At 45.2% G+C, this 12030-nt stretch overlaps 1 protein-coding gene across 1 annotated transcript in view; it reads right to left on the bottom strand.

Moving 5' to 3' along the window:
• Positions 1 to 6311, bottom strand: part of LOC134342203 (NACHT, LRR and PYD domains-containing protein 3-like) — a 38648-nt gene extending 32337 nt beyond the window's left edge. Inside the window, exon 1 of the mRNA XM_063040178.1 lies at positions 5743 to 6311. The gene's annotated coding sequence lies outside the window, so the exon portion shown is untranslated. The remainder of the gene's footprint in view (positions 1 to 5742) is intronic.
• Positions 6312 to 12030: the final 5719 nt, after the last annotated feature.

The following is a 12030-nucleotide window of genomic DNA, read 5'->3' as shown; positions in this document are numbered from 1 at the left end:
GGAACTGGCCAAAGTTGACTGGAAAGGGACACTAGCGGGAAAGACGGCAGAGCAGCAGTGGCTGGAGTTTATGCGAGAAGTGAGGAAGGTGCAAGACAGATATATTCCAAAAAAGAAGAAGTTTTCGAATGGGAAAAAGGATGCAACCATGGTTGACAAGAGAAGTCAAAGCCAAAGTTAAAGCAAAGGAGAGGGCATACAAGGAAGCAAAAATTAGTGGGAAGACAGAGGATTGGGAAGTTTTTAAAACCTTACAAAAGGAAACCAAGAAGGTCATTAAGAGAGAAAAGATTAACTATGAAAGGAAGCTTGCAAATAATATCAAAGAGGATACTAAAAGCTTTTTCATGTATATAAAGGGCAAAAGACAGGTGAGAGTAGATATAGGACCGATAGAAAATGATGCTGGAGAAATTGTAATGGGAGCTAAGGAGATGGCAGAGGAACTGAACGAGTATCTTGCATCAGTCTTCACTGAGGAGGATATCAGCAGTATACCGGACACTCAATGGTGGCAGGGAAGAGAAGTGTCACAATTACGACAGAGAAAGTACTCAGGAATCTAAATAGGCTAAAGGTAGATAAATCTCCTGGACCAGATGGAATGCACCCTCGTGTTCTGAAGGAAGTAACTGTGGAGATTGCGGAGGCATTAGCGATGATCTTTCAAAAGTCAATAGATTCTGGCATGGTTCCAGAAGACTGGAAGATTGCAAATGTCACTCCGCTATTTAAGAAGGGGGCAAGGAAGCAAAAAGGAAATTATAGACCTGTTAGCTTGACATCGGTGGTTGGGAAGTTGTTGGAGTCGATTGTCAATATGAGGTTACAGAGTACCTGGAGGCATATGACAAGATAGGCAGAACTCAGCATGGATTCCTTAAAGGAAAATCCTGCCTGACAAACCTATTACAATTTTTTGAGGAAATTACCAGTAGGCTCGACAAGGGAGATGCAGTGGATGTTGTATATTTGGATTTTCAGAAGGCCTTTGACAAGGTGCCACAAATGAGGCTACTTAACAAGATAAGAGCCCATGGAATTACAGGAAAGTTACATACGTGGATAGAGCATTGGCTGATTGGCAGGAAACAGAGAGTGGGAATAAAGGGATCCTATTCTGGTTGGCTGCTGGTTACCAGTGGTGTTCCACAGGGGTCCGTGTTGGGGCCGCTTCTTTTTACATTGTACATCAATGATTTGGAATATGGAATAGATGGCTTTGTGGCTAAGTTTGCTGACGATAGGAAGATAGGTGGAGGGGCCGGTAGTGCAAGGAAACAGAGAGTCTGCAGAGAGACTTGGAGAGATTGGAAGAATGGGCAGAGAAGTGGCAAATGAAGTACAATGTTGGAAAGTGTATGGTTATGCAGTTTGCCAGAAAAAATAAACGGGCAGATATTATTTAAATGGGGAAAGAATTCAAAGTTCTGAGATGCAGCGGGACTTGGGAGTCCTCGTACAGGATACCCTTAAAGCTAACCTCCAGGTTGAGTCAATAGTGAAGAAGGTGAATGCAATGTTGTCATTCATTTCTAGAGGAATAGAGTATAGGAGTAGGGATGTGATGTTGAGGCTCTATAAGGCGCTGGTGAGACCTCACTTGGAGTACTGTGGGCAGTTTTGGTCTCTTTATTTAAGAAAGGATGCGCTGACGTTGGAGAGGGTACAGAGAAGATTCACAAGAATGATTCCGGGAATGAGAGGGTTATCATAGGAGGAACGTTTGTCCGCTCTTGGACTGTATTCCTTGGAGTTTAGAAGAATGAGGGGAGACCTTATACAAACATTTCGAAAGTTAAAAGGCATGGACAGAGTGGATGTGGCAAAGTTGTTTCCCATGATGGGAGAGTGTAGTACGAAAGCGCATGACTTAAGGATTGAAGGGCGCCCTTTCAGAACAGAAATGCGAAGAATGTTTTTTAGTCAGAGAGTGGTGAATCTATGGAATTTGTTGCCACGGGCAGCAGTGGAGGCTGAGTCATTGGGTGCATTTAAGGCAGAGATTGATAGGTATCTGAGTAGCCAGGGTATCAAAGGTTATGGTGAGAAGGCGGGGGAGTGTGACTAAGTGGGAGAATGGATCAGCTCATGATAAAATGGCGGAGCAAACTCGATGGGCCGAATGGCCTACTTCTGTTCCTTTGTCTTATGGTCTTATGGTATATAGTTCCCAGGATTCTCCCTATTACCTTTTTTAAACAAGGGAACTACATTTGCCATTCTCCAATCCTCCAGCACCTCCCCTGAAGCCAAAGAATATTCAAAGATCATAGCTACTTCTCCAGTGATCTCTTCTCTCACTTCCCACAGCAACCTGGGGTATATCAGGTCCGGCCCTGGGGACTTATCAATCTTGATGTTTTTAAGAAGATCCAATACTTCTTCTTCCTTAATGTCCACATTGTCCAGCACACAGGCCTGTCCTATTTCGACCTCACCCTGATCAAGGTCCTTTTCACTTGTGAATAAGGAAGCAAAGTATTTATTTAGGACCTCCCCAACCTCCTCCGTCTCCAGGCACATGTTGACCTCTTTATCCTTTAGCGGCCCCACCTTCAAACTTGTCATCCTTCTGTTCTTCACATATGCACAGAACGCCTTGGGGTCTCCTTAATCCTACATGCCAAGGCCTTCTCATGCCCCCTTTGAGTTCTCCTAAGTTCTTTCTTAAGCTCCTTCCTGGCTACCCTGTACTTCTCATGAACTCCAGCTGCTTCCTGCTTCTTATATCTAACATATGCTTCCTTCTTCCTCTTGACGAGTTGCCTCACGTGTTTCGTCAGCCACGGTTCCTTTTACCTACCAGTTTTTCCTTGTCTCAGTGGGACAAACCTATCCTGAACCCAGCACAAGTGGTCCCTAAACTTCCTCCACATTACTTCTGTGCTTTCACCCTCGAACATCTGTTTCCAATTTACTCTCGCTAGTTCCTGCGTCATCCCTTCATAGTTAGCCCTTCCCCAGTTAAGCTATTTCCCATTTTTTTCTGTTTTTATCTTTTTACATAGCTATGCTGAAGCTAAGGGAGTTGTGGTCATTCTCACCAAAATGCTCCCCCACCAAGAGGTCTGCCACCTGACCAGGTTCATTACTGAGAACTAGATCCAGTATGGCCTCTCCTCTCGTCGGCCGGTCCACGTACTGTGTCAGGAATCCTTCTTGAACACACCTGACAAATTCAGCCCCATCTATCCCCCTTGCAGTCAGGAGGTGCACATCATCAAAACCACGCAATTCCTACCATGAAACTCCATGCTGTGGGGATGCTTCACTGCAGCAGGCCCTGGAAGGCTTGCGAAGGTAGTGGGTAAAATGAATGTAGCAAAAAAACAGGGAAATCCTGGAAGAAAACCTGATGTAGTGTGCAGAAGAACTGCGACTTGGGAAAAATATTTTTCCAGCAAGACAATAATCTCTAGCATAAAGCCAAAGCTATACTGGAAGAGCTTAAGAAGAACAAAGTTAATGCCCTGGAGTGGCCTTGTCAGAGTCCAGACCTCAATCCAATTGAGAATTTTTAGCTGGACATGAACAGTGCAGTTCACTAACGATTCCCATGCAATTTGACAGAGCTTTAGCAGTTTTGTAAAGAATGGGGAAAAATTGCAGTGTCCAGATTTGCAAAGCTGATAGAGACCTATCCGCACAAGTCAAGCCTGTAATTGCTGCCAAAGTGTGATCTACTAAATATGGACGAGAAGGGGGTGTGTATATTATTTATATATAGCATAAAATTATATATAAATAAATGCCAATAAATCTCACAACATATATCTGTGATAGTAAACCTGTTTCTAATTCTGAGAAGTTTTATCTGACTGTTGTGTATTTTTGTTTATGTCTGTTAATCCTCTTCCTCATACTGTGGTAGGTAGTGTTAATCTAAGTGCACTGGAGTGTTATTTCAGTTCTTTTTTTTTGTAAGTTTTCCAGATCGGTTTCAGACCGAGATATTATGCCAAAGGAATACGTTAATATAGGCAGAGCGAACGTGTTTATTGCCTTTGTTATATTGTTACTACTCAGCTCAGTTTGGCAGATTTTCTTAAGCCTTGAAGTAAATTCTGTTGAAACATTTCTCTTTATCACATGATGATCTATTTTCTTTGTTTGTTAATATCCTTAGTATGCTTATGTTTCATATCGATCCATCTGTTGTATTGAATCCTGATGCTCTGTCATACACTACAAGCTCTACTACACCTTTCGTAATGTTTAATGTTTTGTACTTTTCTAGTCAAATGCTCATGTTTATCATCTTTGGAAATTAGTTCCATTATTTGAATTAATTGTTTTAGCTTTACTGATGCAAGAGAGCGAATAATTTCAAATCATTCTGTACAGCAAGTGTGTCAAGGTATAATTCATTAGTTTTTTTTCCTGTTTTGATATCCGATTTTTGTCCGATTCAGTAAATTAGAGAGCGGGTTTAAAGCTAGACAAAACCATAGTGGGCTTAGCGTTTTGCTCTGGAAATGCCTTCATTTATTTGGATAACAGTAGTTGTTCCTTTGCGGTTGTTAATAGGGCGATTACTGTCCACCAATGCTTCAGATGTTGTAAGTATCAGGCGTATATATTAGGAAGTTCTATGAACCACGAGTGAGGGACAAATCAAACGGTTTTTGATAGACAATATAACGTTGAAAGATTTCTGCTTTCCCCAGGGCTTGATATAGAACTACATCATCTATTATCAGTTGTTCCTCAAATCCGTTCATACCCAAACAGTATTCTTTCTGCTCTTCTGTAAGTATATTTCGTTTGTCTAAGTGAGTGGTTATTAGTTACGACATGCACAATGTTACAATTTTAAATGTAAAATTGTCTCATTGTTATTAAGAGCCAATAATAACATTGTAGGTGACCATTCAATAGTTTTATAAATGCAGAATTAAAGATGTTCTTTTGGCTGGCGGTACTTACATTCAGCCTTTTATATCTTCTGCCCCATGGGAGTATGAAAGACAGAATGTTTGAGGTGGGTTAGGGTTCAGCAGCAAGGCTTTGAGCGGGGAAGTAGCATGTTGTTAACCTGATTAAGTTCTTCCAGGAAGTGAGAAAACTGATGCATGAAGTTACACAGTGGATGTTGCCTACTTGGCTATCAGTCGGGTGTTTGACAAGGTCCCACATCAGAGTCTCATACAGAAAATTAACATGCTTGGGAACTGTGGTGAATTGCCTTTGGGTTCAAAGTTATCTTCCCCATAGCAGACAGGTGGTAATGAGGTTTAACCTGGCTGGTGCTCTTTGACCAGTGATGTTCCACAGGGAACCACACTGGTATCGGCCATTTATACACATATGTTCCTTTCCCCAAGAATGGGGTTTCCCCAAAACCTACCCAACAAAGCTCTGGAAATTACTTTGCCAGAAAGCAACCCCTCCCACCCCAGCCAGTCACCTATTCCAATTTAGGATGGGAATAAATGTTGGGACTGTCAATGAGAGTCGCTTCCCAGAGATGGTCTCTCCATCCTGGCGAATACATTTCTCTTAATTCATATCCCGAAAATACTCTCTTATCTGGACAGCTGTATTTCCTCCAATACACATCCTGGAAATCATCAGAGCAGGTAGTACATTTCCTGTAGTGCGGTAACGGGTGCCTCACTACACCATATGTACCACACCCACATCATTCCTCTCTCCTCTGACCAACTATCCAACAAGGAATCATATTTACACTTCTCCCTGCCACATACTGTGAACCCATCACCATCATATTCCACTCACCTGCTCCTTGTTGGACACTTGACAATTCCGTGTTCAATGAGCTTCCGAGATGACAGACAGTCACCTCACTTGTACCGGTTCCAGGGTCCTGATCAGTGTCTCTGACGTCACTGTCTCTGGGCTGACAGACAGTCGCCTCACTTGTGCTGGTTCCAGGGTCCTGATCAGTGTCTCTGACGTCACTGTCTCTGGGCTGACAGACAGTCACCTCACTTGTACCGGTTCCAGGGTCCTGCTCAGTGTCTCTGACGTCACTGTCTCTGGGCTGACAGACAGTCGCCTCACTTGTACCGGTTCCAGGGTCCTGATCAGTGTCTGTGACGTCACTGTCTCTGGGCTGACAGACAGTCGCCTCACTTGTACCGGTTCCAGGGTCCTGATCAGTGTCTCTGATGTCACTGTCTCTGGGCTGAATTTGCTGTCCCTCCTCTGCGGCCGGACCGCATTCAACTGGGACATTGCTCTCAATCTGATCCTGGTTTGGTACCTTGTTTCCCGTTATCCGATCATCTTCTCTCGGTGAGCGGCCTGGTAAAAGTTTCCGAAATGATTTCCGTAGTCGATTTAATTTCCCAGCTGAAATAAATGATGAATTGCACGTTATACTAGAGTGATTTAGAGTGGAGCAAAAGACAGATTCACAATGGGTAGCTACAATAACTCAAGTCAAGTCACTTTTTATTGTCATTTCAACTATCACTGCTGATACAGAACATAGTAAAAATGAGACCATGTTTTCCAGGACCATGGTGCTACATGAAACAATACAAAAACTACACTGAACTAGGTAAGACAAAACACAAAAACTACACTAGACTACAGACCTACCCAGGACTACATAAAGTGCACAAAACAGTGCAGGCATTACAATAAATAATAATAAAAAAAAGACAGTAGGCACAGTAGAGGGCAGTAGGTTGGTGTCAGTCCAGGCTCTGGGTATTGAGGAGACTGATGACTTGGGGAAAGAAACTGTTACATAGTCTGGTCGTGAGAGCCCGAATGCTTCAGTGCCTTTTTCCAGATGGCAGGAGGGAGAAGAGTTTGTATGAGGGGTTCCTGGGTTCCTTCATAATGCTGTTTGCTTTGCGGATGCAGCGTGTGCTGTAAATGCTTGTGATGGCGGGAAGAGAGACCCCGATTATCTTTTCAGCTGACCTCACTATCCACTGCAGGGTCTTGCGATCCGAGATGGTGCAAATTCCGAACGAAGCAGTGACGCAGCTGCTCAGGATGCTCTCAGCACAACCTCTGTAGAATGTGCTGAGGATGGGGGGTGGGAGATGGACTTTTCTCAGCATTCGCAGAAAGTAGAGACACTGCTGGGCTTTCTTGGCCATGGAGCTGGTGTTGAGTGACCAGGTGAGATTCTCCACCAGGTGAACACCAAGAAATTTGCTGCTCTTAACGATCTCTACGGAGGAGCCTTCAATGTTCAGCAGAGCGTGGTCGCTCCGTGTCCTCCTGAAGTCAACAACCATCTCTTTTGCTTTGTTTACATTCAGAGACAGGTTGTTGGCTCTGCACCAGTCCGTTAGCCGCTGCACCTCCTCTCTGTATGCTGACTCATCGTTCTTGCTGATGAGACCCACCACAGTCTTGTTATCGGCGAACTTGACAATATGGTTCGAGCTGTGTGTTGCAGCACAGTCGTGGGTCAGCAGAGTGAACAGCCCTGGGGCGGGGGGGGCCGGGGTGGGGAGCGTGCTCAGTGTGATGGTGTTGGAGATGCTGCTTCCAATCTGAACTGACTGAGGTCTCCCAGTCAGGAATCTAGGATCCAGTTGCAGAGGGAGGTGTTCAGTCCCAGTAGGCTCAGCTTTCCAATCAGTTTCTGAGGAATGATAGTGTTGAATACTGAACTGAAGTCTATGAACAACATTCGAACGTACATGTCTTTTTTGTCCAGGTGGGTTAGGGCCAGGAGGACGGTGATAGAAATGGCGTTGTCTGTTGAGCGGTTGGGACGATACGCGAACTGCAGGGGGTCCAGTGAGGGGGGCAGCAGGGTCTTGATGTGCCTCATGACGAGCCTCTCGAAACAATTCATGATGTGAGTGCAATAGGACGGTAATCACTGAGGCAGGACACTGAAGACTTCTTCGGCACGGGGACGACGGTGGCAGCCTAGAAGCACATAGGAACTACAGCGCTGCTCAGGGAGATGTTGAAGATGTCAGTGAGAATCTCAGCTAGCTGGTCTGCACATCCTCTGAGCACTCTGTCAGGAATATTTTCTGGTCCAGCAGCCTTCCGTGGGTTGACCCTGCGCAGGGTTCTCCTCACATCACCCACGGTAAGACACAGCACCTGGTCATTTGGAGGAGGGGTGGTCTTCCTCGCCGCCAAGTCATTATTCGCCTCAAACCGAGCGTAGAGGTTATTCAGCGTATCTGGGAGGGAGGGATCACCAGCACAGGCAGGCGGTGTTGTCTTGTAGCTGGTGATGTCCTGAATGCCCTTCCACATGCGCCACGTGTCTCCGCTGTCCTGGAAGTGGCTGTGGATTCGCTGGGCATGTGCACACTTTGCCTCTCTGATGGCCCAGGACAATTTGGTCCCCGCTGTTGTTTGGGCTGCCTTGTCGCCTGCTCTGAATGCGGAGTCAGGAGTCCTCAACAGTGCAGGCACCTCCGCGGTCATCCATGGCTTCTGGTTAGACCGTGTCGTGATGGTCTTGGCACAGTGACGTCATCGATGCACTTGCTGATGTAGATAGTCACTGATGCCGTGCACTCCTCTAAGTTGATGGAGTCGCCATCGGTTGCAGCCTCCCTGAACATGTGCCAGTCAGTGTGCTCAAAGCAGTCTTGAAGAGCAGACATGGCTCCTGCTGGTGAGGTTTTCACCTGCTTCAGAACCGGTCGGCAGCGCCTGACGACGGGTCTGTATAACACAAGCAAAAATCTCCCTAGGTCACAAACTGTCCAGTCACCTGTGTCACACAGAGATCAGCCATCGGAATACACACTGCCCGATCCACTAGATCCACTGTGTCAGAGTGTCACGTCCCCTGTGTCACAGACTGGCCAATCCCTTGTGTCACAAACTGTCCCGTCCCCTGGGTCACAGACTGACCGTTTCCTAGATACGCACACTGTCCCGTCCCCTGGGTCACAGACTGACCATTACCTAGATACACACACTGCCCGATCCCCTAGATCCGCTGTGTCAGAGTGTCACATCCCCTATGTCACAGACTGGCCATTCCCTTGTGTCACAAACTGTCCAGTCCCCTGGGCCACAGACTGACCATTGTCTTGGGTCACACACCGTCCGCCTCCCTGGATCACAGACTGACCATTACCTAGATACCCACACTGTCCTGTCCCCTGGGTCACAGACTGACCATTGTCTTGGGTCACACACCGTCCTCCTCCCTGGATCACAGACTGACCATTACCTAGATACGCACACTGTCCCGTCCCCACGGTGAGATCAGCCACCTGATTACTCACAGTCGGATCCCCTGGACCATATATTCTCCGTACGCTTTGACATACAGTATCCGGTCTCCTGGGTCACAGACTGCCTATTGCTTTGACACGCACACTGTGCAGTCCCCTGGGTCACAGACTGACCATTCCCCTAAGATGCACACTGTCCTGTCCCTTGGAGGAATATTTTCTGTACCCTTTCCATCTTATGGACTGCAGTAAGGCCTTTGACAACGTTCCACACGGAAGGTTAGTTAGGAAGATTCAATCGTTAGGTATTAATATTGAAGTAGTGAAATGAATTCAACAGTGGCTGGATGGGAGATGCCAGAGAGTAGTAGTGGATAACTGTTTGTCAGATTGGAGGCCGGTGACTGGTGGTGTGCCTCAGGGATCTGTACTGGGACTAATGTTGTTTGTCATATATATTAATGATCTGGATGATGGGATGGTAAATTGGATTAGAACGTATGCAGATGATACTAAGATAGATTGCGTTGTGAATAATGAAGCAGGTTTTCAAAGCGTGCAGAGAGATTTGGGCCAATTAGAAGAATGGGCTGAAAGATGGCAGATGGAGTTTAATGCTGCTAAGTGTAAGGTGATACATTTTGGTAGGACTAATCAAAATAGGACATACATGGTAAATGGTAGGGCATTGAAAAATGCAGTAGAACAGAGGGATCTAGGAATCATGGTGCATAGTTCCCTGAAGGTGGAATCTCATGTGGGTAAGTTGGTGAAGGAAGCTTTTGGTATGCTGGTCTTTATAAATCAGAGCATTCAGTATGGGAGCTGGGATATGTTAAAATTGTACAAGGCATTAGTAAGGACAAATTTGGAGTACTGTGTACAGTTCTGGTCGCCGAATTATAGGAAGGATATCAACAAAATAGAAAGAGTACAGAGAAGATTTATTATAATGTTACCAGAGTTTCAGCTCCTGAGTTACAGAGAAAAGTTGAACAAGTTAGGTCTTTATTCTTTGGAGCGTAGAAGGTTGAGGGGGCGGGGGGGGGGACGGGACTTGATAGAGGTATTTAAAATTATGAGGCAGGTAGATAGAGTTGACGTAGATAGGCTTTTTTTTCCATTGAGGGTAAGGGATATTCACACAAGCAGACATGAATTGAGAGTTAGGGGGCAAAAGTTTAGATGTAACACGAGGGGGAACATCTTTACTCAGAGAGTGGTAGCTGTGTGGAACGAGCTTCCAGTAGAAGTGGTAGAGGCAGGTTCGATGTTGTCGTTTAGAGTTAAATTGGACAGATATATGGACAGGAAAGGAATGGAGGGTTATGGGCAGAGTGCAGGTCAGTGGGACTAGGTGAGAGTAAGCGTTCGGCATGGACTAGAAGGGACAAGATGGCCTGTTTCTGTGCTGTAATTGTTATTTGGTTATATGGTTAATCACATCCATCCTGTGCCCTATCTACGTGTATGAACTGCTCCAGGGAATCGTGCATCTGTACCCTTGGTTTCCCCTCGTTCTACAACAATTTTCACGGCCTTACAATTTACGATGCAACTCCTACCCTGGTTTAACTTTACAAAGTGAACCCATTCCTTGGAGCACTTTCCATGTTCGTCTAAGTCTCCTTGTAAATTTACATAACCCGACTATACTGCCAATTTTGATGTCATCTACAAACTAACAAATGACATTATTTTTATCTACGAAGTCTTTAATTGAAAGAACAAACAGTGGACCCAACACCCATCCATACCACTGTCACAAGCTTCCAAAATGAATCGCCCTCTGATTCCTTCCACCTTGCCAGTTCCATATCCAGTTGGCTGTTTCGCCGTAAGAAAATGAATCGCAGTGACCTTTTTACGGTGACATCCATGTCCTTCGATTATAAATTCACAGTGAACTTTGAACTTTAATTCTCCAAAGATTATACGTAGACAATGTGTGGAGTCGACAGTTGGCATGTTTGACATCATTAGCTGCAGTGCAGAATACAGGCGAGGAGAGATCTTGTGACAAGGCTATAAACTGTTGGCTGGACCAGTTGGAGTAGTGTGTGCTGTTCTGATATCAATACTACAGGAAGGACGTATTAGTACCTGAGGGATTGCAGATTGAATATTCAATTACAAAAGATTGAATCGGATGAGAACATTTTCTGACTCAGAGAAAATCATTTTCCTCCATAGATGCTGCCTGACCTGCTGAGTTCCTCCATCATTTTGTGTGTTACCCGTTTTAGTTCCCCTCTGGGAATGCCGTCAGAATCACATTAATCCTACTCACCAATGACATTGCATTATCCCAATAGCCTTTTTTGATTCCATGTCTGTCTCCTGCTGTTTTATATTTCCTGTGCCATCGAAGCTCCTTAAACTTTTTTTTTTGAGAGACCCACATTCACCATTTGTCCACAGACCTGACATTCACTGGGGTATTAAAACATCGAAGCAGACCACACACTTATCTGCGAGCTACATCCTGATCCTTAGCTATTCTCGGCTCGGCTACGGAAAACAGATTTCAGAAACACACCTCAGCCTCATCTCCTTCGCACAACAGTCACGAAAACCAGGCGGGAGTTGATAGCTACCCTTCTAAAACCTGCAATGTTGTGTTATCACACAATCTCTGAAATCCCTGAAATGCTCCAATCGTCTGGCTCTGAATTGTGTAAATGAAAGTTGGAGATGTCTGTCACCTCTAAACAGGCCCTGGCGTGCAACAGACCCTGAACCTGGACTTTTACATAACAAACAACACATCACCGCTGTCACATTCCTGTGTGTTTGACTCTCAACCACCTGATTCAGGGTCTCTGGCTCCTTTCACTCAGGTGAAGCTTTGCATGGGGAGCAGAGTCATTCAACCGTTACT

This window comes from Mobula hypostoma, unplaced genomic scaffold (assembly GCF_963921235.1).
Source record: "Mobula hypostoma unplaced genomic scaffold, sMobHyp1.1 scaffold_88, whole genome shotgun sequence".
Taxonomy (NCBI): Eukaryota; Metazoa; Chordata; class Chondrichthyes; order Myliobatiformes; family Myliobatidae; genus Mobula; species Mobula hypostoma.
The sequence above is the reverse complement of the archived record's forward strand: the minus strand, read 5'-3'. Positions and strand labels throughout refer to the sequence as shown.